The sequence below is a fragment of the Rattus norvegicus genome, chromosome 2 (genome assembly GCF_036323735.1).
Source record: "Rattus norvegicus strain BN/NHsdMcwi chromosome 2, GRCr8, whole genome shotgun sequence".
NCBI classification, from domain to species: Eukaryota; Metazoa; Chordata; class Mammalia; order Rodentia; family Muridae; genus Rattus; species Rattus norvegicus.
In genome coordinates, this window is record NC_086020.1 from 12,982,410 (window position 1) to 13,004,438 (window position 22,029).

Sequence of the window (22,029 nt, forward strand, 5' to 3'; positions counted from 1 at the left end):
GAATACAATGTTTCCAAGGTCCGAGTTAACTGAGCCTATGAGCACAGTGGTGTCTATATGAGTGAGGAGCATGCTGGGGATTCTGCTGGGGGAAAAATGTAATTGTGCTAAATGAAATTTAAAAATGAACAAGAAATTGGTGACATAACGCACACTCCACCTAACTTGGGTGTATGATATCAAATGTGACTCAAGAGGACAAATGTGGTTCCATGATTCCCTCCAGCATCCCTGTTAGATGCTATGTCCTGCTCTGGGGCGCCTATGTGATGGCTTGAGAACTATCAAGGCAAAAGTCAGGGGTTTTTGTTTTGTTTTGTTTTGTTTTTTGTTTTTTGTTTTTTGTTTTTGTTTTTGTTTTTTTTTGGGAACATGTCAGGAGATTTGGTTAAATCCTAAAGGTCTGACCCTACTATTTCTCCCATGATTTTTCTATGGCTCTGGTCTCAAATTCACGATCTGCCTGGGCTTCCCAAGTACTGAACTGACAGGATGCACGCCACCATTATAATGTTTCTGTGCTCCACATTTGGAATTTCTTCTTGGCATTTCTGGAAAGCCCGTTCTCACTAAAAACCACGTTATATTGCTTCAAAAGTCTTCTCAGAATTCCCTAGACAGAATTGCTTATATTTCTATGTACTGTTAAGAACCTTTGATAGTATCATTGCTTTTATGGGATTGTGGCACTAATTATAAGGAATATTAACTAAAATACAAATGCCCTAACAAGTACGGGTGTGTGTCTTCTTATGTTCATTCTCTAAATCTGGCATAAGCTCAGACACAGAAGGTGCCCAAGAACTGTGGGTCGGTCAGGACGGCAGCATAACAGCATTCTCCATGCACTCGGTTGGTGTGTTGATTCAGTTTAGTCTCTCAGATGGTAGGCATTTCCTGGATCTGCGCTGTTGCCCTGCTCCATGTTCCACATCCCTGTGAACCAGATCACTTCATTGTCAGGAGAGATGGCACAACTTCTGCTCTTCACAAATTCTACTTCTAAGAAGTGATGTAAAACATCTGAGAGTGCACATACAACTTACAAGAAATTACAATTTAATTAGAATATACAGTGATTATTAAGCAGAAGGGTTTGGGGGCAGACAACTGACCAGGAGAAAAGACCCATGACATGAGTTGAGCATACACAGGGAAGGGTGGCGTTGCACCAGCCTGGCTGTCCTCACTCACCCTCAGCAGCCTGCTGACAAAGCTTTCACACCCTCTGCCTGGCAGCTGGACTCCTTTCAGCGGACTTGAAGTCCAGACACACACACATTTAGCTCTCTCTTCTATGTTGCACAACTGGCAGTCCTTAAAATGGAAATCTTTTCAAATTTGATCTTTCATTAATCTAACATCTTGCTAGAGCAAAGCATACCTGTCAATTCTTGGGCCAACATCCTTCAACTGCATTCTTCTATCTGGCAGGTTTGAAATTGTGTGATGAAAAGCATGGATCTTTCCATTGAGAGAGGACATTCTAACTCCGGTATTAGTCTCCTCTTTAGTGTTTCAAGTGGCAGGGGATGGCACTGTCATTTCTGTAGATAATGGCAGAGGTAGTTACCTCAGGAAAACAACTCTCTGAGGAGGGCATTAGACCTGAAGGAAGAGAGGAGTTCACCTGCTCTTTTCATTACTCCCCCACAGCATATAATGGAATGCAAGTTTGTAGATGTAGGATGAATGCTGCATTGGACAGTTCCCAGAACACCCAATTTCTTTTCCGGGTTTTACCATTTGCCACTTTGTGCCAACCCTGTCAGCCTCTATCAGCCTTTCTACGACTCAGTTGCTGAAAGCTTTGACCGGAATCCTGAGGAGAAATTACAGCACTAGTTGCGATAGTGCTGGTGGTGGTGATGTGTGCTGTGAGTTAGGCAGACACAAGTAACAGGAAACTTGATCCACATGTTCTTTAATGCTGACTAGACATCATAACAAAGTAACCTGAGAATAACAAACTTATTGATCAGAACAAATCTTCCGGTGAGTTAAAATAGAGAACATGAGTGGGACCCTACTTCAGGAATATGAAAGACAGAGAAGTAGGAGGAATTGTTCCAAAGTTTGGAAGAAAAGAAAAATTTGAGATGTGTTTTCTGAGCTTGAGGCTCGTTGTTCATGCAGGGTCTGAAAATCCTAAAACAGATTTCAAAACTCATAAGATGCTTTGTGCTTGTAACAGTTTCTTCCCTCCCCATGGGGACTTAGGAAACTCTTTGCCATGAATTTGGAACTCCAGAGAACTACGGCTGAGAATATGAGTAAGCTGGGAGCCAACCGGCTCTGTCTAGGGTGGTAGACTGGGTAAAAGTACGTTTATCACGGACATTGTAGTAAATGATGACAGGAGACCCAGGTAACCCGAAGACAAACATTATCCTAATTTGCAAATTATGCCAATACATAACTGTTAAAAGACAAGTTTTCATGCACAATAGAAAATAATCAGGACCACAGGGTGTAGGATGATGTCATCACGCAGGTAAAGGCAAGTACAAGATAGAGCAAGGCCTGTCATTGGATGAGAAGGCAGGTGGGTGGGAGAAAAGTTTTGGAGGAGGAGACTGGGACAAAAGACAAGAGAAGCAGTGGAGAGAATATGAAGGCAGATGTGAAGATTCCTCTCTGCATATTTACACGTTGTTAAGAATATTCTTAAGGGATGAATGTGTACAGGGCTTTGTATGTCTAGATGAGCAAATTCTATATTATCAATTGGATCGGAGGCTATTGTGTTGTGTGTTCTTTCTTGTGTCGATTTAAGTTCAAGAGAGTATGTGGTGGCTGGAGACATGTGCATGGTGACAGCCTGCCTTGGGAACTGGATGGGTAGAGAGATTGTTGCCAGGCTCAGAGAGAAGCCATCGGCAGTGTGATATGGGATGGAGCAGAGCAGGTGAGAGGCTTTGCTGACTGAGATGAAGATGTCTACCAGATATCTTGGGGCACTATGGTGCTGGACTTAGTATGGGGTAAAAGACAGCATTTTTTAAATATCTTTACAGCGACAACAGGGAATCAGAAAATGATAAAAAAAAAAAAAACTGTCCTGGAAAGACTTCAAGAGATTTATCACCAAGTGGGAAAATTTGAAACTCTGCTTTCTCTCTTTACAGAGGTAAAAGACAAGATTTAGAATCACATTTCAGAACGGAAAACAATTAAATAAGTTGTATCAGATTTATGAAGGACCAGATAAAAGAAGCTAGACCTGGAAAATTTAGTAAGTGGAACAAGTTACCCAAAGAATAGATTTAATAGCAGACTCAACGCAATTGAAGAGAGAATGTATGGTATGAAAGTGGTAGATTAGGTCATGCATGGACCACCATAAGTGCTAGAGCACAGGAAGGAGAGACAGGAAGTGCACAGGGAGAAAGCACCAGACACAAATGCAGGAGGATTTGAAGAAATAGTAGCTTAACAACCTTCCTACTTGGAAAAGAAACGACAAAGCCACATCCAATAGTTCTAAGACAAACAGATAATTTACCCCGTGTGAAGCTGCTATAAATAATTCCAACAGTAAGGCAAGTCTTAAGGGAAGTAGGAGGCAAGGGCAGAGTATACCAAGCGCAAGAGCGAGATGGAATACTCGCTTGCACAAGTAGCCATGAGGTCAAAAATCAAAAAGGAATAATAATAAAAAAAACCAACCTATAATTGTTACTCAGTGTAGAAACTGCTTTCAAATATGAAGATGAAATAGCAGCATTTGATTTTCAGCAATGGTGGGCAGAAACAGAAGTCCAGCAGACCTACCAGGAAGAAAGCTCTTCTTGGTGCTGGAGGGTAAATCACTTCTGATAAACGGTCAAATATTCAACAAGGAAACAATGAGAAAGCCAAGGTGGGTGTTAGATCAACCTGACTTGCTCCAGAAATTGTCTAGGAGACAGACCTCCAGTTGCATGCATCTGGGAAGGACTATCTCTGCTAGGTGAGGCCTTACTTAGGTTGATGAGTTTAATTGAGGTGGGATGTCCCATTCTAGAAGTTGGCAGCAATGCTCTCTGGGTTTGGGTTCTAGGATGAATAAAAAGCAGACTGAATACAGGCTCTCAGCACTCTCTGCCGCTTGACTGTGAATGTGGACACCTTCACTTCTCTGCACGTTTAAACTGTGAGCTGATATAAAAATCTGCTCTCTGAAGGCACTGATGCCTCTTGTGGTCAAAGCCTTTTCATAAGGATCCGACAGATGAACACACTGTTGACAGTTGTATTTGTCATGGCTGGCCTGGATACACAGGTGCCCTGTGTGAGACAGACATAAATGAATACAGTAGCAACCCCTGTCAGTATTGGGAGTGTGGAGGAATGTGCTCAGAGGATCAATACAGATTCGTTGCTGGCCTGTCTTCCTTCCTCAACTACCTTGGAGCCTCACACTATGCTTGTATCTGTCAGCCTCTATTCATAGTCATAACTGCCCTCTGAGCGGCTCCGCCCAGCAGCTGACCAAAACAGATGTAGATACCCACAGCCAAACTTTAGACAGAGCTCAGGAAGTCTAGGAGGATTAAGGGACATGAAAAGGGTAAGGACTACGTAGAAGGACAACAGAGTCAACTAACCTGAACATTTGGGGGTTCCCAGAGACTGAACCACCAATCAAAGAGCATCCAAGAGCTGGTGTAGGACACCTCTGGCATGTATGTAGCAGATGAAGGTCCCCCAACAACTGGAGTGGGGGGGGTGTCCCTGACTCTGTTGCCTACCTGTGAATCCTGTTGTCCTAACTGGGCTGTCTTGTCTGGCCTCAGTGGGAGAGGATGGTACCAAGTCCTCTAATGACTTGAAGTGCTAGGTTGGTTCCTTAGGAAGGTCCTCTCCCCTTCACCTCCGAATTAGCAGATGGTGGTTGCAATCAGGATATAAAGTACATAAATTAATGAAAAAACACTGCCTCTGCTAAGTAGCTTTGGTCAGCACATTTTATCACAGCATCAGGAAATAGAACTAAGATGCGGGTATTTCCAAATGCATGTTCATGAAGCAAAATAACACCATTCTATCCCGTGAAGCTTTGCTGTTGTGATTTTGTTCTATTTCAAAATTTTAAATTGTGAGTGTGTGTGTGTGTGTGTGTGTGTGTGTGTGTGTGTGTGTGTGTGTGTGTGTGCCCAATGCACAGCACCCATGGCCACAGGACAACTTTCGGTTCTTGGTTCTCCTATTTGTCTTACTGAGGTGAGGTCTCTCGTTTTTTCTGCAGGCTAGCTCTTCCAGCAATGTCTGTGCAGTTAGCTTGCTAGCGCAACAGCTCAGTACCACCACAGCTGACTTTTTTGGTTTCTTTTTCTTTTTAAGGAATTTTTTTTCCAATTTATTTATTTATATTTATCATTCCATTCGTTCACTTGCCAGTTACCTCTCCACAAGCTCCCCATCCCACAGACTCTCTCTCCTCCCTCTCCTTTACATCTATGAGGTGCTCCCCCACCCTCCTACCCTCTCTTGCACCACCCCTCCAGCATTCCCCTAAGCTGGATCATCAAACCTCCACAGGACTGAGGGCCTCCCCTCCCATTGCTGTCAGGCAAGGCCATCCTCTACTACCTATGTACCTGGAGTCATGGATCCCTCCCTGTACACTCCTTGGTGGGTGGTCTAGGCCCTGGGAGCACTGTGTGGTTCGGCTAGACGGTGTTTTTCTTCCTATGGGGTTGCAAATCCCTTCAGTTACTTCAGTCCTTCCCCTAACTCCTCCATTGGGGTCCCCATGCTCAGTCTGATGGTTGACTCCAAGCATCCACATCTGTATTGGTCAATTGATGGCCGGCCCTCCCAAGGAACAGCCACACCACATTCCTGTCAGCAGGTGCCTCTTGGCAAGGGCAACAGTGCCAGTTTGGTGTCTGCAGAAAGGTGGATCCCCAGGTGGGGCAGTCCGCAGGTTACTCTTCCTTCAGCTTCTGCTCCATTCTTTGTCCCTGTTCTTCCTTTCGACATGAAATTTTCTGGGTTAAAAACTTTGAGATGGGTGTGTGGCCCCATCCCTTGACCGGGTGCATGCCTATCTACTGGAGGTGGTCTCTATAGGTTATATCTCCCCTTCTCTGAACATTTCCGCTAAAGTCATCCTTGTTCGGTCCTGGGAACCTCTCCTTTCCCTAGCATTTGGGACCCTCCAGTGCTATCCCCAGGTCCTCATCTCGCTCCTGCTACATATTTTTATTCGATTTTCTGACCCTCTGTACATCTCCCCTGCCCCTCCCTGATACTCCCATTTATTTCCTCCCCCTCCTCTCTTCTTCCCAGATCTCCTCTCCTTCCACCTCCCTCGATCATCCTGTTCCCCCTCAATGCAGGACTGAAGCATCCACACCCTGGTCTTCATTCCTCCTAAGCTCCATATGGTCTTTGGGTTATAACATGGCCATTGTGAGCTTTTGGGTTAATATCCACTTATCAGTGAGTCCAAACCATGGACTTCTTCTTTTGTGTTTGGGTTACCTCACTCAGGATGATATTTCCTAGTTCCATCTATTTGCCTGAGAATTTCATGAAGTCATTGTTTTTAATAGCTGAGTAGTTCTCTATTGTGTACCACATTTTCTGTATCCATTTTTCTTTTGGGGGACATCTGGGTTGTTTCCACCTTCTGGCTATTATAAATAAGGCTGCTATGAACATAGTGGAGCATGTGTCCTTGTTATATGTTGGAGCACATTTTGGGTATATGCCCAGTAGAGGTATAGTTGGGTCTTCAGGTAGAACTATTTCCAATTTTCTGAGATTGATTTCCAAACTGGTTGTACCAGCTCGAAGTCCCACCAGCAATGGAAGTGTTCCCCTTTCTCCACATGCTCAGTAGCATCTGCTGTCATCTGTGTTTTTGATCTTGGCCATTCTGACTGGTGTGAGGTGGAATCTCAAGGGTGGTTTGATTTGCATTTCCCTGATGACTAAGGATGTTGAACACTTCTTTAAGTGCTTCTCTGGCATTCAAGATTCCTCAGTTGAAAATTCTCTGTTTAGCTCTGTACTCCATTATTTAATCGAGGGTTATTAGGTTCTCTGGAGTCTAACTTCTTGAGTTCTTTCTATATTTTAAATATTAGCCCTTTTATCAGATGTAGGGTTAGTAAAGATCTCCCAATCTGTGGGTTGCCATTTTGTCCTATTGACAGTGCCCTTTGTCTTATAGAAACTTTTACATTTTATCAGGTACCACTTGTCAACTGTTGATCTTAGAGCATAAGCCATTGTTGTTCTGTTCAGGAAATATCCCCCTGTGCTCATGTGTCCAAGATTCTTACTAACTTTCCTTCTATTAGGCCCAGCATATCTGGTTTTATGTGGAGGTCTTGATCCACTTGGACTTGAGCTTTGTACAAGGAGATGGTCAATGGGTATTCTTCTACATGCAAGCCACCAGTTGAACCAGCACCATTTGTTGAAAATGTTGTCTTTTTTACACTGTATGTTTTTGACTTGTCAAAGATCAATTGGCCATAGGTGTGTGGGTTCATCTCTGCATTTTCAGTTCTATTCCATTAATCTACCTGCCTGTCTCTGTACCAATACCATGCAGTTTTGATCACTATTGATCTATAGGACAACTTGCGGTCAGGGATGGTGATTCCCTCAAAATTCTATTACTGTTGAGAATAGTTTTTGGTATCCAGGGTTTTTTGTTATTCTAAATGAATTTGAGGATTGCTCTTTCAAACTCTATGAATAATTGAGCAGGAATTTAGATGGAGATTGAACTGAATCTATAAGCTACTTTTGGTAAAATGGTCAATTTTTACTATATTAATCCTGCCAATCCATGAGCATGGGAGATCTTTCCATCTTCTGAGATCTCCCTCAATTTCTTCCATCAGAGATGTGAAGTTCTTGTCACACAGATCTTTCATTTGCTTGGTTAAAGTCACAACAAAATATTTTATATTATTTGTGACTATTGTGAAAAGTGTTGTTTCCCTAATTTCTTTCTCAGCCTGTTTATCCTTTGAGTAGAGAAAGGCTACTGATTTGTTAGAATTAATTTTATATCCAGCCACTTTGCTGGAGTTGTTTATCACCTATAGGAATTCTCTGGTGAAGTTTTTGAGGTCACTTTTGTATACTATCATATCATCTGCAAATAGTGATATCATGGCTTCCTGTTTCCCAATTTATATTCCTTATATCTCCTTTTGTTGTCTAATTGCTCTGGGTAGAGCTTTGAGTATTACATTGAATAGGTAGGGAAGGAGTGGGCAACCTTGTCTTGTCCCTGATTTTAGTGGGATTACTGCAAATTCCTCTCTGTTTTGTTTGGTGTTGGCTACTGGTTTGCTGTATTTTGCTTTTACTGTTTAGGTGTGGGCCTTGAATTCCTGATCTTTCCAAGACTTTTATCATGAAGGGATGTTGAATTTTATCAAATGCTTTCTCAGCATCTAATGAGATGATCATGTGTTTTTTTTAATACATTGAAGGGACATTTCAAAAATTATATTGATTTTGTGTTTAGACTTAAGAAAATGTCTTGCCAATGTTGCCAAAATTGAATTAAAAAATCAATTTCCACACAGTCAGATTGTGATGGTTTAATTGAAAATGTTCCTTCCCCAAATATTTAAATGCTTGGTCCCAGGTTAGTGAAATGTTTGGGGAGGAAACATACTCCTTGTTTGAGGAGGTGTGTCAACGTGACTGTACTCGGCAGTGTCAGAAGCAACATTATTTTTAGTTAGCTCTCTCTGCGCATTAGCGAATCTGCTGCACAGGTAGGAGTGACAACTGTGATTCAGACCTAAAATGAAAAAAGCAAGCATGGCAAAAAATAAATACAAAATGAGCAGTTTGATGAAAAAAGAGCATCAGAGAATTAAATGTTTGGAGCCAAGCTTTGTTCTGAAAAGGTAAGGTGGGGGTGGGGGGGTGGGAATGGGAGCTGATATGGAGCCTCTCATCACCTTCATTTTCATTTACAATATGCCTTTTAAAAAATGCCTGCTTAAAAGATTGTTTCACATGGCTTTCGTTATATAAAACTAATGATACATAAAGTTTTATTTATATCTCTTTTGTATAACTGCTTTAAGAACTGGACTTTCTAATTCTGTGTGCACACATAAGTGTGTATGTGGGACTCAAATTACTAAATTATTAGCAGAATCCTCCATCTAATGATTTGATAAATGGGCTCCCTGGATGGCAATGGTTTTGTTGTCCATAACATCTAGCATGGAAACTAAGAAGAGTCTTAGGTCCCAATAAATACTTATGGGATAAACACTACATAACTGGCTTTAAATTCAGTTGTCACTGCAACTAGGCCTAGAGCTTAGTGGAAAGCTGTTGTTCTCAGCTACTCTTCAAAGTTACCTTTTTAGTAGTGAGTGATATGATGCACAGTGAAGTTGACTCAAGTATTACTAACGATGAGTGTAATTTTAGCATATATATATATATGTATATATATACCTTAATATCGTATAATCTCTCAAAACTACACACATATACATACACACACCATACACACATATTCACACATACATACACATACACACATATACATACACATACTACATACACGTACATATACTACACATGCACACCATACACGTAGATACACACTACATGAACATACTACATACACGCACACACAAACACATACACACACAAACACACACATATACATACACACACCATACACACATATTCACACATACATACACATACACACATATACATACACATACTACATACACGTACATATACTACACATGCACACCATACACGTAGATACACACTACATGAACATACTACATACACGCACACACAAACACATACACACACAAACACACACATATACATACACACAAACACACACACACACACACACACACACACACTTCAGCCAGTGGATTGATCTACCCCATATTTCTTAGGTTACTTCAACTCTATCAAGGTCCCTTCTTTCTGTACACATACTACATACACGTACATACACTACACACACACACACCGTACACATAGACACATACTACATGAACACACACACACACACACACACCGTACACATAGACACACACTACATGAGCACACACACACACTTCAGTCAGTGGATTAATCTACCCTATATCTGTTAGGTTACTTCAACTCTGTTAAGGTCCCCTCTTTCTGGGAAGTAAGATAATAAACATTTGTTCTTATCTACAACAAAAAGTTAAAAATCATTTAAATCACTGGCCAAACTATTAAATTTCTAAAGGAACAAATCAACTGTCTAAAATTTAAATTATTTGTTAGGCCTAAATTTCTCAACTTTTGGTTTTGAACTATCTTAGTGTGGGTATATCAGCAGTATAGATAGAACCGTCAACTACTTGCTTTTTGAATTTCTACTTCTTTATACTCTGAGGTACACTGATTGCATGGAAATTCTCTATACTTATTTGTGGCTACTTATTTGTATCTTCCTGTATCTCATATAAATGTGTTTCTGCACCACAAACTTGAGCATTCTTAGTTTTTCTCACCCATGTGCAATTGATTCTGTGTTCCATGGGTTTAACAACTGTAAATTCAGCCAACATCTGATCAAAAACACTTTTTAGACATATGTATACAGAAAATAAACAGACTTTTTGATTGAAACTATTCAATAACAATGCAGTGTTAAAAATATTTACATTGGAATGACATTATGAATAATCTCAAGATAATTTAAGGTACATAGGAGGATGTGCATATGCAAATATTAAACGGTTTATGCTGAGCATTTGAGCTCCTATGAGTTTTGATATCTGTGGAGAATTGGAAGGGGATATGCTGGGCTCAATAATTTCTGACATATAGATGACAGTTACCACATCAGAAGGCTTATTTCCAGTATGGTTTCTAGTTCTCTGTTTCATTGATCTTCACTTCTCTTTGCTCTATGAGAAAAATGTAGTTGGGAGCCAATAAAGGAAATAGAAATGTACAAGAAGTATTTCCAACACAAGGGCATGTGACCTTTAAGAAGAGTCCAACTTCAACTGGCTGAGAGGTTTTCTGTAGGCAAACCATCTCCCCAAGGTCAAGAGAGTTCAAAGAACACAGCAAACTTTGTAGAGTATGCCAATAAATTTTGTAAAAGTTATTTGTGTGTGTACATGAAGACATAGTGCTTGGCTGGTCATTCTGGCCTCCAGATGGTCACAGGATGCAGCCAGTAATGACTGTGGAACACCCTGAAACAGATTATTAATTTAATAAAGCAGAATTGTCTGATTTATTTCCTTGTAAGAAGGAATGTGTCAAAATTTTTTACTCTGTTCTCCCTGTCCTGCCCAATGCCAAAGGACCATTTTTCGGTTTTATTTATTTTTTATTATCTTTTTTTTTTTTTTTTTTTTTTTTGCTACAAGAGCTCATTTTAAAACCTAAGTAAAATTTTGTCACCATACAAATGTCCCTGGCTTGATAGTGTAGTTAAACACACACACACACACACACACACACACACACACACACACACACACACACACACTTCTTGCAAAGTCTTAATAGGTACCAACCAGCAATAGTTATTTAACCTGGCTGTCATGAGATTTGTAGTTGCCGGGTGGAAGATGAGTAACATTAATGGCAGACAGTACGACAAAAGTCTATTTTCAGCTGAGGCAACAGCACAGATACGAGTAATGTGGAAGGGCTGGGCATGGTAGTTTATATCTTTATTCCAAGACTTTTGAGATTAAGACCAACATAGGCTACATAAAAAGACCTTTCTCAAAAAACAAGCAAACAAAACCAAAGATAGAGACATAAAAATAAGAAACCATCTGACCATGTGATAAAAATCCAAAAATGATGTTTGCTAGAAGTAAGGAAAATAGCCTGAAGCAGGACTTCTGAGTGAAAGATGAACACCTCATAGACAGGTTGGGTTTGGTTTAGGCCAGACTTCGACTTTTCTCCTTCAGTGATTTACTTATTTTTGTTTTCAATTTACAAACTGATGGAAGCCACCCTCCTTTCTTTCCAGCCAATCAGCCCTTACAAATCTCTCCCACAACTACCCCTCTCCTTCCTCTTGGGTACAATCCTGCCCCAGGCCCTGGGACATCCAATCCCAGTAGGATTAAGCATATGCTTTCCCACTGAGGCTCAACCAGGCAGTCCAGTTAGGGGAAGGTTATCCAATGGCAGGCGACAGAGTCAAAGACTGCCTCTGCTCCCTCTCACTTTCTCAATTCTATCTCCAACTCTTCTACAAGACTCCCTGAGCTCCGAGGGATGCTTGGGTCTCTGCATCTGTTTCCATCTGCTGCTGGATGAAGCCTCTCAAGAGACAGTTATGCTAGGTTCCCCCTGTCTACAAACATAGCAGAGCATCGTTAACATTATCATGGTTGTCTCTCACATGGGATGGGTCTTTAGTTGGGGCAGTCATTGGTTGGTTGTTCCCTCAGTCTCTTCTCCATCTTTATCCCTGCACGTCTTGTTGACAGGAGAAATTTTGGGTTGAAGGTTTTGTGGATGGGCTGATATCCCCCTCTCTCCACTGGAGGTCCTGCCTGGCTACAGGAGTAGCCAGTTCAGTCTCTATATCCCCTGCTGGTAGAAGTTTCAACTAGGATCACTCACACAGACTCCCTGTAGCCTCCCCAGTAGCTGAGAATTGTTCATGGAAAAAAAAAAGACAAATGGATGCAGGCTGATTCTACGAAGGATCTGAAGGCTATGCAGATTAAAGAATTATCAGAACAGCTTCTCAAAATAAGACACACCAACACCCAAATAGCACAAGTCATCAGAGAAGCCAAGGAGTGCTCTGAGAAGTCTGTCTTTGGAATCAAGGCTGTGGATGGCAAGACTTCCAAGGAGGAAGTGGCCCACATTGGAAACCCAGCAGGTGATTTAATTAAAGTGAGGAGGGAATGGGCCATAAGGGATTTGACAGCAGGAAAGCCACGGGTGAGTTTTGCCAAGGAAACCTGAAGATTGAGAAGAAAATAACTGGGACAGGGGTGGGGGTGGGGGAAGCCCTAGAATCTAAGGAGAGGTGCCAGAGACAAGACCATGCTTTGTGGAGCTTGGCTGTAGCACACAGAGAGGCAGAGAACAAGGTGATGGGTTGTGGAGTGGACAACTAAAAGAGGAAAAAGTCAATTCAGCCAGGACTTGACTATTTGCTTTTCTCTGGCTCTCTTCTAACACTTTGCTTTTGCCTGTGGTATCCTGCTGAGTTAACAGTATTCTGGGTCCAAAGAAAGCATTGGATAAATACCTGCTGATTGACTGACCCAAATCCCAAAGCAGGATACTCCAGTCACAAGATCTCAGTAGGGAGACAACATTGCCAATGAAACCTGCCTTCCTGGTTGCTTCAAGCTACCCATTCTTGGCCAGGCTGTGAGCAGAAATAGTTGCCCACAGCCATGTCAATGGTGGTCATAAATCAGTATGCGAGAGAATTTACTGGAGAAGAGATATTTCTAGCTGGGTTTTCTTTGTCTCCAGCTGCTAATCTTCATTATACTGCAAACCCAGAGGGGCACAGGTATACTCCATTGTCCATAAAGCTAAAGGATTGTTTTATCGTCTGTAATAAAAACTTCCTGGGCTGAGGGGGATGGTTAGAAACTCCAATATAGTAAGAAAAAATATTCAAAGTAACTTTATTTGAGAGTCTACTTTTGCCTATTTTATTTTAAAATTATTAACTCTTTAAAGCATATCAGATAACAAAGTACATTTCACTATGTTTAGGTTGGTCTTAGACTTGTGTTAATTTTCCTGCCCCAGTTTAATGAGTTCTTTCATTACCATCACACCTGGCCTTCGCTGTTACATTTTCATATAAAAGATTATATTTCATTATCATTCCACTTCTCTCCTTCTTTTCCTCCCCTTTCCCCTCTCCCCTTGTTTATCTACTTCCTCTCCCACAGTCCCGCCTCCAGGTGGCATGACCATGTGTATTCTACAGGTCACTGAGCCTTCTTCCGCAGGCATTCCTGTTGTAGCTAAGCTGCCTGTTATTTCGTAGTTTGATATGTTTAGACATCATTTGTCACACCATGCTATTGATTGTTCCTAGAAAATTTTTATTATTCTTTTTAATATTCAATTTAAAGATCTCATTTCCAATGCAGTCACAATGGGATTAAAGTTTCAATGTATGAATTCTTTGAGGACACAAATATGTAGCCTATAATACTAATAATAGGAGCTGAGTAAATGAAAGAGCATTGGCAAGTGTAGCATTCTTCCTTTAATTCCAGCACTCAGGAGACAGAGACCTCTGAGTTTCAGAGTTTGTTTCAAAAACACTGTAGAATATCCTTTTGTTTACTCTGTGATGAATAGGTCATACAGGAGAAAGCATGAAAGCAAGAAACTAGTTATAAGTCCAAAGTAATGATCCAGCTAAGAGAGGATAACACCTCAGAGCAGAGGGAGAATTAAAGAAAAGGGATGTGAGTGGGTCTGGGGCACACTTTGAAAAGAGAACACAAACCCATTTGCAGATGGATAAATGAATGCTAGTAAAAGAGAAAGACTATAGTTTGGGTTCTGAGCAAGAGAATGCATGGTGATGTCATGACCTAGTAGGAACAAGGGGAATTGGTGAGGGATCAAAAACCATGTTTCTTACATGGTAAGGCTGAAATGCTTACCCTGTCATGCAGGGATTTCAAAAAGATGAGGGGGGTGGCAGCTGGGGAGATGGCTCAGTGGTTAAGAGCATTGACTGCTCTTCCAGAGGTCCTGAGTTCAATTCCCAGCAACCACATGGTGGCTCACAATCATCTGTAATGGGATCAGATGCCCTCTTCTGGTGTGTCTGAAGACTGAGACAGTATACTCATATACATAAAATAAATAAATCTTTAAAATAAAGAAAAAGAAAAGATGGATGGGGAATTTGCGGGATGTTTATTCACAACCAACCATAAGGGCATCCACATCACAAAGATTTTCTATCACTTTGCTATTAGCTCCTAAAATTAGCTATGGTTCAGTTAAGCAGTCCAGTAGCAAGTAGATAGCTTTCAGCCTTCCAGGGAAGCTGAGGAGCCAGAACTTAGTCTAAATTGATTTTAAGAAGAAAACCAGTAGGTGTGTTTGAGGATAATATTGTACCTCGGTAGGCTTGAATCATGTACATTTCACTTTTTTTTTTTTTTTTTTTTTTTTGGTGAGGGGGGCTCCTTCCGTAATAGAATATCCAGTTTGGGAGTACATGATTGTTTTACTCAAGCTGTCAGAGATACAGAACAGAGAAGAAAGTATCTATATATCTATGCATCATGTATGTATGTATGTATGGATCTAGCGTCTATCTATCATCTATCTGTCTATCTGTCTGTCTGTCTATGATCAACATATATCAGATAATTTATTTACTTGGAGAGTTGATGCACTTGATTATTGAGACTGAGAAGACCTCTAAGGGAGTTGACTTGGAAGTTGGAGAACTAGGTAAGCTAGTATCATGTCTCACTCCAAGTCTAAATGTTTTATAACTAAGGAACATAATGATGTAAGACTTAGTTCAGGGCAAAAAGCCCAAGACCACAAAGGAATACTACTATAGGCCCCAGAGTTCAATCTTCAGAAACTCAGGGAACAAAACAAAACAAAACACCCACCCAAACAAACAAATAAATAAAAACCCAAAAAATAAACAAACAAAACCAATAAAAATACATAAGTAAAAGACACATGGCTTGGGAACAAGGAAGCCACATTCCCACTTCACCTGGTATGGACTTCTAGCTCCTGGTTGGTGTCCACCTACAGTGAGGCCTGATCACTCCCTCCATTCCCCTATCTATCAACACAGTAGAGATTATCATTAAATGCCAAACCACCTTAGTTTAGTTTCTCTTTTTTCCCTTTTTTTTTATCAGAATGAAGGGTTCAGTGTACACTGGAGCCTTGGAAATAACCCCTCAACATAATCAAGTCAACAACTTAAATCACTCCTGACTGTAATTGGAGTGGCTTATATTTGCTTTTCCTGTACATTTCCTATGATGTGCTATTTCACATGCTACTTTGTAGCAGGATGCATCATTTTATGCAGGAAGAAGTAGGGAAATGGATTAGTAATCATATCATAGTTATTGGCTTTACCATGTACTTCATTATCCAGTTGCTATGTGCTTTATGGAATTTTGAAATGTCACACCACATGTTGTTGTGGTGGCAGCCAGGAGGTAGCAGTCTGTGACTGTAGTGTAGCAGTCAACAAGTCTATACAGCATGTGCTCTCAGCGACTTTTTATAGCGTCAATATTTCTATAATCCTTTTCCTTGTCAGCTAGAACCGAGAATCACCTTGTATAGATTCTAAATGGCTCATTCACAAAGCTGCTTCATTCTACTTTAGTCGCTGGTGGTTTGGGATCAATAACTGCGCCAATTACATTCCATTCCTGCTGTAACAAGACACCCAACAGAGATGACTCAAAAAGAAAAGCCTTCTTTCTGCTCAGGCTATCATGGCTGAGAGGGCTGGGTACCTATCACAGCCCAAGTCAGACTATGTCAAACCAGGGAGGAGAGAAAAGGAAGAAGGTCCTTTGCTTTTTCCCTTTTTATTCTCTCCAGAAACCACTCCATTAAAGATGTATCTTGCCTTCAGCCTTCCCCATTTACCAACCCCCTTTGGATTGCGCCCACACACACTCCCAGAGCTGCCCTTTACTATTCAAAGCATTTGTCAATTTATGCAAGTTGGTAAGATTATCCACCACAATCTCTAAGGCAAGGTTGCAAGGGTGGAAGCAAACTGTCCTAACTGAGTTAAGAGCTGAGGGTGAGCAGTCAAAAAAAAAAAAAAAAAGGTTTATGACATAACAACAACGATCGGTCCTAGCTATGGAGAAATACTGTTGTCTCACAATGAGTTTTCCTCCTCTTCCTCCTCATCCCCCTCTCTCTCCTCCTCCACTTCTTCTTTCTTCTGAGACAGAATTTCTCTGCATAGCCCTAGCTGCATTTGAGATCTACGTGCTTCTGTCTCCTGAGTGGATTAAAGGCATATGCCACCTCTGCCAGGCCCATGGTGCTCCTTAATACTGGTATATGCACCACCCAGCATGAAAGGCAAGTGTCACCTAACACTGCAGATAACACCTCCCCCAGGATAAAGCTATGGGTGGATGTGGTGCTGAGGGCACAGGAACTCAGTGAAAAGGTTTCTTTTAGGTTCTTCCCTTGTCTCTCCAAGCTCTCAGTAAGTCTGTACACTAGTCAACATTCCCTGAATACATTGAAACGAATGGTAGCGATGACCAAGCATCAGTACCGATCCATCATCAAGAGCCCTTGCCAAAGTACACCTGTCACATCCACCTGCCATATCTTCTGTGCTAAGTGCATTTCTACATGCAGCAGGCTTTCTTGTACTCTCCACTTGCTGTTTTTTATGCGGTATACTTTAGCATGGTTTATTTAAATACTAGTCTGGAGCTTATGGAATATTGAGACAAGACCATGGCATAGTTCCAGGAGAGCTGGATTTCAGTCTAGGTGAGGATTCTGCTGTTCTCTTTATATGGGGAAAGACAGAAAAACAGTCGCTTCAGGTTAAACAAGAGCTCCCCTTTCCCCCGGAGCTAAGTATGGGGAGTTCACAAGCTGATGTTTGGCTGACAGAAGTTTGGCTTACACGATGTTATGATTCATTTTGGCCACATGGCAGTTAAGCCCCTCTCCATATTTGGAGAATTCCCCACTTATGGATCTTAGTGGGAGACAAAGGAAGATGTTCTCCCTGCAGGCTCAGAGTGTTAGACACCGACATCCCTTGAGGACATAGCTGATGGTTAACATTAGTCCAGAATTAGTGATGCCAGGAACCCAGCACAGAAGTCTTGCTGCTTGGTTCTGTATCAATGACAGCAAAAAGCTGAGCTTTAGTCTAATTTCTTAGTCCAACTGGAGTAGGGCTCTCCAGCCCTTCCAGTGACTCTGCACATTACGCAGTATCTTTTGAAAAGTTCCTGTTTTGCATAATTATAAAACTGGAGTTGCCAGAAACTGTGACCCTCAGTCAGTACAGCATTTATTGAGACAGTTCCCCATATTTCACCACTATTATGAGTTCTTGTTAATTAAAAAAGTAGATAAAAGTCATCAATAGACTTCATGTTCTAAAAGAGTTTATTTAATACTCAGTAAAGTATATTTATTTATTGTTTTATACATATTTATTAATATCACTGCTTCTAGGAGATCAACTTTGAGGGACACAAAAGTGAGAAGCAAAATACATTCTGTACAATGAAGATTCATCAATTCAAATGAGGTGAGAGAAAGAAATTACTATGCCAATGTACAACACCAAATTTGAAAGCTACTGAAGTAACTGCATCCTAATATCACAAAGGCAATGTAAGTGCTATAAATGACGAGGAGACTGCCACGCAAGGTTTGTAAATAACATGGTCATATAATTAAGATTTCTTTTTGTGTTGGATTTGCTTGTTTGTTTGTTTTGATTACTTGACACAAACTAGAGTCATCTGAGAAGAGGGAAGCTCAATTGATAAATTACCCCCATTAAATTGGCCTACAGACAAGTCTGTTGGTGTGTTTTCTTGATTATTGATAGATATGAGTGGACCTAAGCCACTGTGGACAATGTCAAACCCTGGGCTGCTGGTCCTGGGTGGCATACAAAAGCAAACTGAGGAAGCTATGGAGAGCAAGCCAATAAGAAGCTCCCTTTCTGGGGTCTGCTTTAGTTCCTGTCTCTAGGATCATGCTTCTTTTGAGTTCCTGGTTTGAAGTCTCCCAGCAATGGTCTATGATTACACATAAACAAAATAAATACTTTCTTCCTCAAGTTGCTTTTGGATATGTGCTTTATCACGGCAATAGGAAACAGACTAGGACACTTTTATTAAGACATCTATATTATCCAGGGCTCTTTTTGCTTCAATAATGAAACTGCATTCAAACTGGCTTCAATATAAAATGGCAATGTGTTGGCATTGCCAGAACTAACCTTATTTTAAACATTGCTAAAACTAATACCCAGGCATCCTAAAAGCCCAGGACTCAGTCTACCTCTCCCTTCCCCTTGCTTGGCAATGCTATTTCCATTAGTTTCATGCTCAGGAAGCCTCTGCCTATTGCTAGTACAGTATCTGGCAGAAGCTCTGAGTTCAGTTCTTCCTTACAGGAATAAGAAAATGTCTTACCCCAGGGTATATTAAAGAGTTTTATGGCTCCCATCTTTGCAGCATGGACCTTGTAGCCATTCTTTTTTTTTTTTTTTTATTTTTTTTTATTTTTTATTTTTTTTTTTTTTTATTAACTTGAGTATTTCTTATATACATTTCGAGTGTTATTCCCTTTCCCAGTTTCCGGGCAAACATCCCCCTCCCCCCTCCCCTTCCTTATGGGTGTTCCCCTCCCAACCCTCCCACCATTGCCGCCCTCCCCCCATAGACTAGTTCACTGGGGGTTCAGTCTTAGCAGGACCCAGGGCTTCCCCTTCCATTGGTGCTCTTACTAGGATATTCATTGCTACCTATGGGGTCAGAGTCCAGGGTCAGTCCATGTATAGTCTTTAGGTAGTGGCTTAGTCCCTGGAAGCTCTGGTTGCTTGGCATTGTTGTACTTTTGGGGTCTCGAGCCCCTTCAACCTCTTCCAGTTCTTTCTCTGATTCCTTCAATAGGGGACCTATTCTCAGTTCAGTGGTTTGCTGCTGGCATTCGCCTCTGTATTTGCTGTATTCTGGCTGTGTCTCTCAGGAGCGATCTACATCCGGCTCCTGTCGGTCTGCACTTCTTTGCTTCATCCATCTAGTCCAATTGGGTGGCTGTATATGTATGGGCCAAATGTGGGACAGGCTCTGAATGGGTGTTCCTTCAGTCTCTGTTTTAATCTTTGCCTCTCCCTTCCCTGCCAAGGGTATTCTTTTTCCTCATTTAAAGAAGGAGTGAAGCATTCACATTTTGATCATCCGTCTTGAGTTTCGTTTGTTCTAGGGATCTAGGGTAATTCAAGCATTTGGGCTAATAGCCACTTATCAATGAGTGCATACCATGTATGTCTTTCTGTGATTGGGTTAGCTCACTCAGGATGATATTTTCCAGTTCCAACCATTTGCCTACGAATTTCATAAACTCGTTGTTTTTGATAGCTGAGTAATATTCCATTGTGTAGATGTACCACATTTTCTGTATCCATTCCTCTGTTGAAGGGCATCTGGGTTCTTTCCAGTTTCTGGCTATTATAAATAAGGCTGCGATGAACATAGTGGAGCACGTGTCGCTTTTATATGTTGAGGCATCTTTTGGGTATATGCCCAAGAGAGGTATAGCTGGATCCTCAGGCAGTTCAATGTCCAATTTTCTGAGGAACCTCCAGACTGATTTCCAGAATGGTTTTACCAGTCTGCAATCCCACCAACAATGGAGGAGTGTTCCTCTTTCTCCACATCCTCGCCAGCATCTGCTGTCACCTGAGTTTTTGATCTTAGCCAATCGCACTGGTGTGAGGTGAAATCTCAGGGTTGTTTTGATTTGCATTTCCCTTATGACTAGAGATGTTGAACATTTCTTTAGGTGTTTCTCAGCCATTCGGCATTCCTCAGCTGTGAATTCTTTGTTTAGCTCTGAACCCCATTTTTTAATAGGGTTATTTGTTTCCCTGCGGTCTAACTTCTTGAGTTCTTTGTATATTTTGGATATAAGGCCTCTATCTGTTGTAGGATTGGTAAAGATCTTTTCCCAATCTGTTGGTTGCCGTTTTGTCCTAACCACAGTGTCCTTTGCCTTACAGAAGCTTTGCAGTTTTATGAGATCCCATTTGTCGATTCTTGATCTTAGAGCATAAGCCATTGGTGTTTTGTTCAGGAAATTTTTTCCAGTGCCCATGTGTTCCAGATGCTTCCCTAGTTTTTCTTCTATTAGTTTGAGTGTGTCTGGTTTGATGTGGAGGTCCTTGATCCACTTGGACTTAAGCTTTGTACAGGGTGATAAGCATGGATCGATCTGCATTCTTCTACATGTTGCCCTCCAGTTGAACCAGCACCATTTGCTGAAAATGCTATCTTTTTTCCATTGGATGGTTTTGGCTCCTTTGTCAAAAATCAAGTGACCATAGGTGTGTGGGTTCATTTCTGGGTCTTCAATTCTATTCCATTGGTCTATCTGTCTGTCTCTGTACCAATACCATGCAGTTTTTATCACTATTGCTCTGTAATACTGCTTGAGTTCAGGGATAGTGATTCCCCCTGAAGTCCTTTTATTGTTGAGGATAGCTTTAGCTATCCTGGGTTTTTTGTTATTCCAGATGAATTTGCAAATTGTTCTGTCTAACTCTTTGAAGAATTGGATTGGTATTTTGATGGGGATTGCATTGAATCTGTAGATTGCTTTTGGTAAAATGGCCATTTTTACTATATTAATCCTGCCAATCCATGAGCATGGGAGATCTTTCCATCTTCTGAGGTCTTCTTCAATTTCTTTCCTCAGTGTCTTGAAGTTCTTATTGTACAGATCTTTTACTTGCTTGGTTAAAGTCACACCGAGGTACTTTATATTATTTGGGTCTATTATGAAGGGTGTCGTTTCCCTAATTTCTTTCTCGGCTTGTTTCTCTTTTGTATAGAGGAAGGCAACTGATTTATTTGAGTTAATTTTATACCCAGCCACTTTGCTGAAGTTGTTTATCAGCTTTAGTAGTTCTCTGGTGGAACTTTTGGGATCACTTAAATATACTATCATGTCATCTGCAAATAGTGATATTTTGACTTCTTCTTTTCCGATCTGTATCCCTTTGATCTCCTTTTGTTGTCTGATTGCTCTGGCTAGAACTTCAAGAACTATATTGAATAAGTAGGGAGAGAGTGGGCAGCCTTGTCTAGTCCCTGATTTTAGTGGGATTGCTTCAAGTTTCTCTCCATTTAGTTTAATGTTAGCAACTGGTTTGCTGTATATGGCTTTTACTATGTTTAGGTATGGGCCTTGAATTCCTATTCTTTCCAGGACTTTTATCATGAAGGGGTGTTGAATTTTGTCAAATGCTTTCTCAGCATCTAATGAAATGATCAT

The 22,029-nt window shown here is 41.0% G+C and overlaps 1 long non-coding RNA gene across 3 annotated transcripts in view; it reads left to right on the forward strand.

The window, feature by feature from the left end:
* The window catches only part of LOC120100653 (uncharacterized), a 43,718-nt gene that overhangs the window by 1,723 nt on the left and 19,966 nt on the right, over window positions 1-22,029 (forward strand). For all 3 annotated transcript variants that reach the window (XR_005500450.2, XR_005500451.2, XR_005500452.2), the window contains exon 2: window positions 18,193-18,268. This is a non-coding gene — a long non-coding RNA (uncharacterized LOC120100653). The remainder of the gene's footprint in view (window positions 1-18,192; window positions 18,269-22,029) is intronic.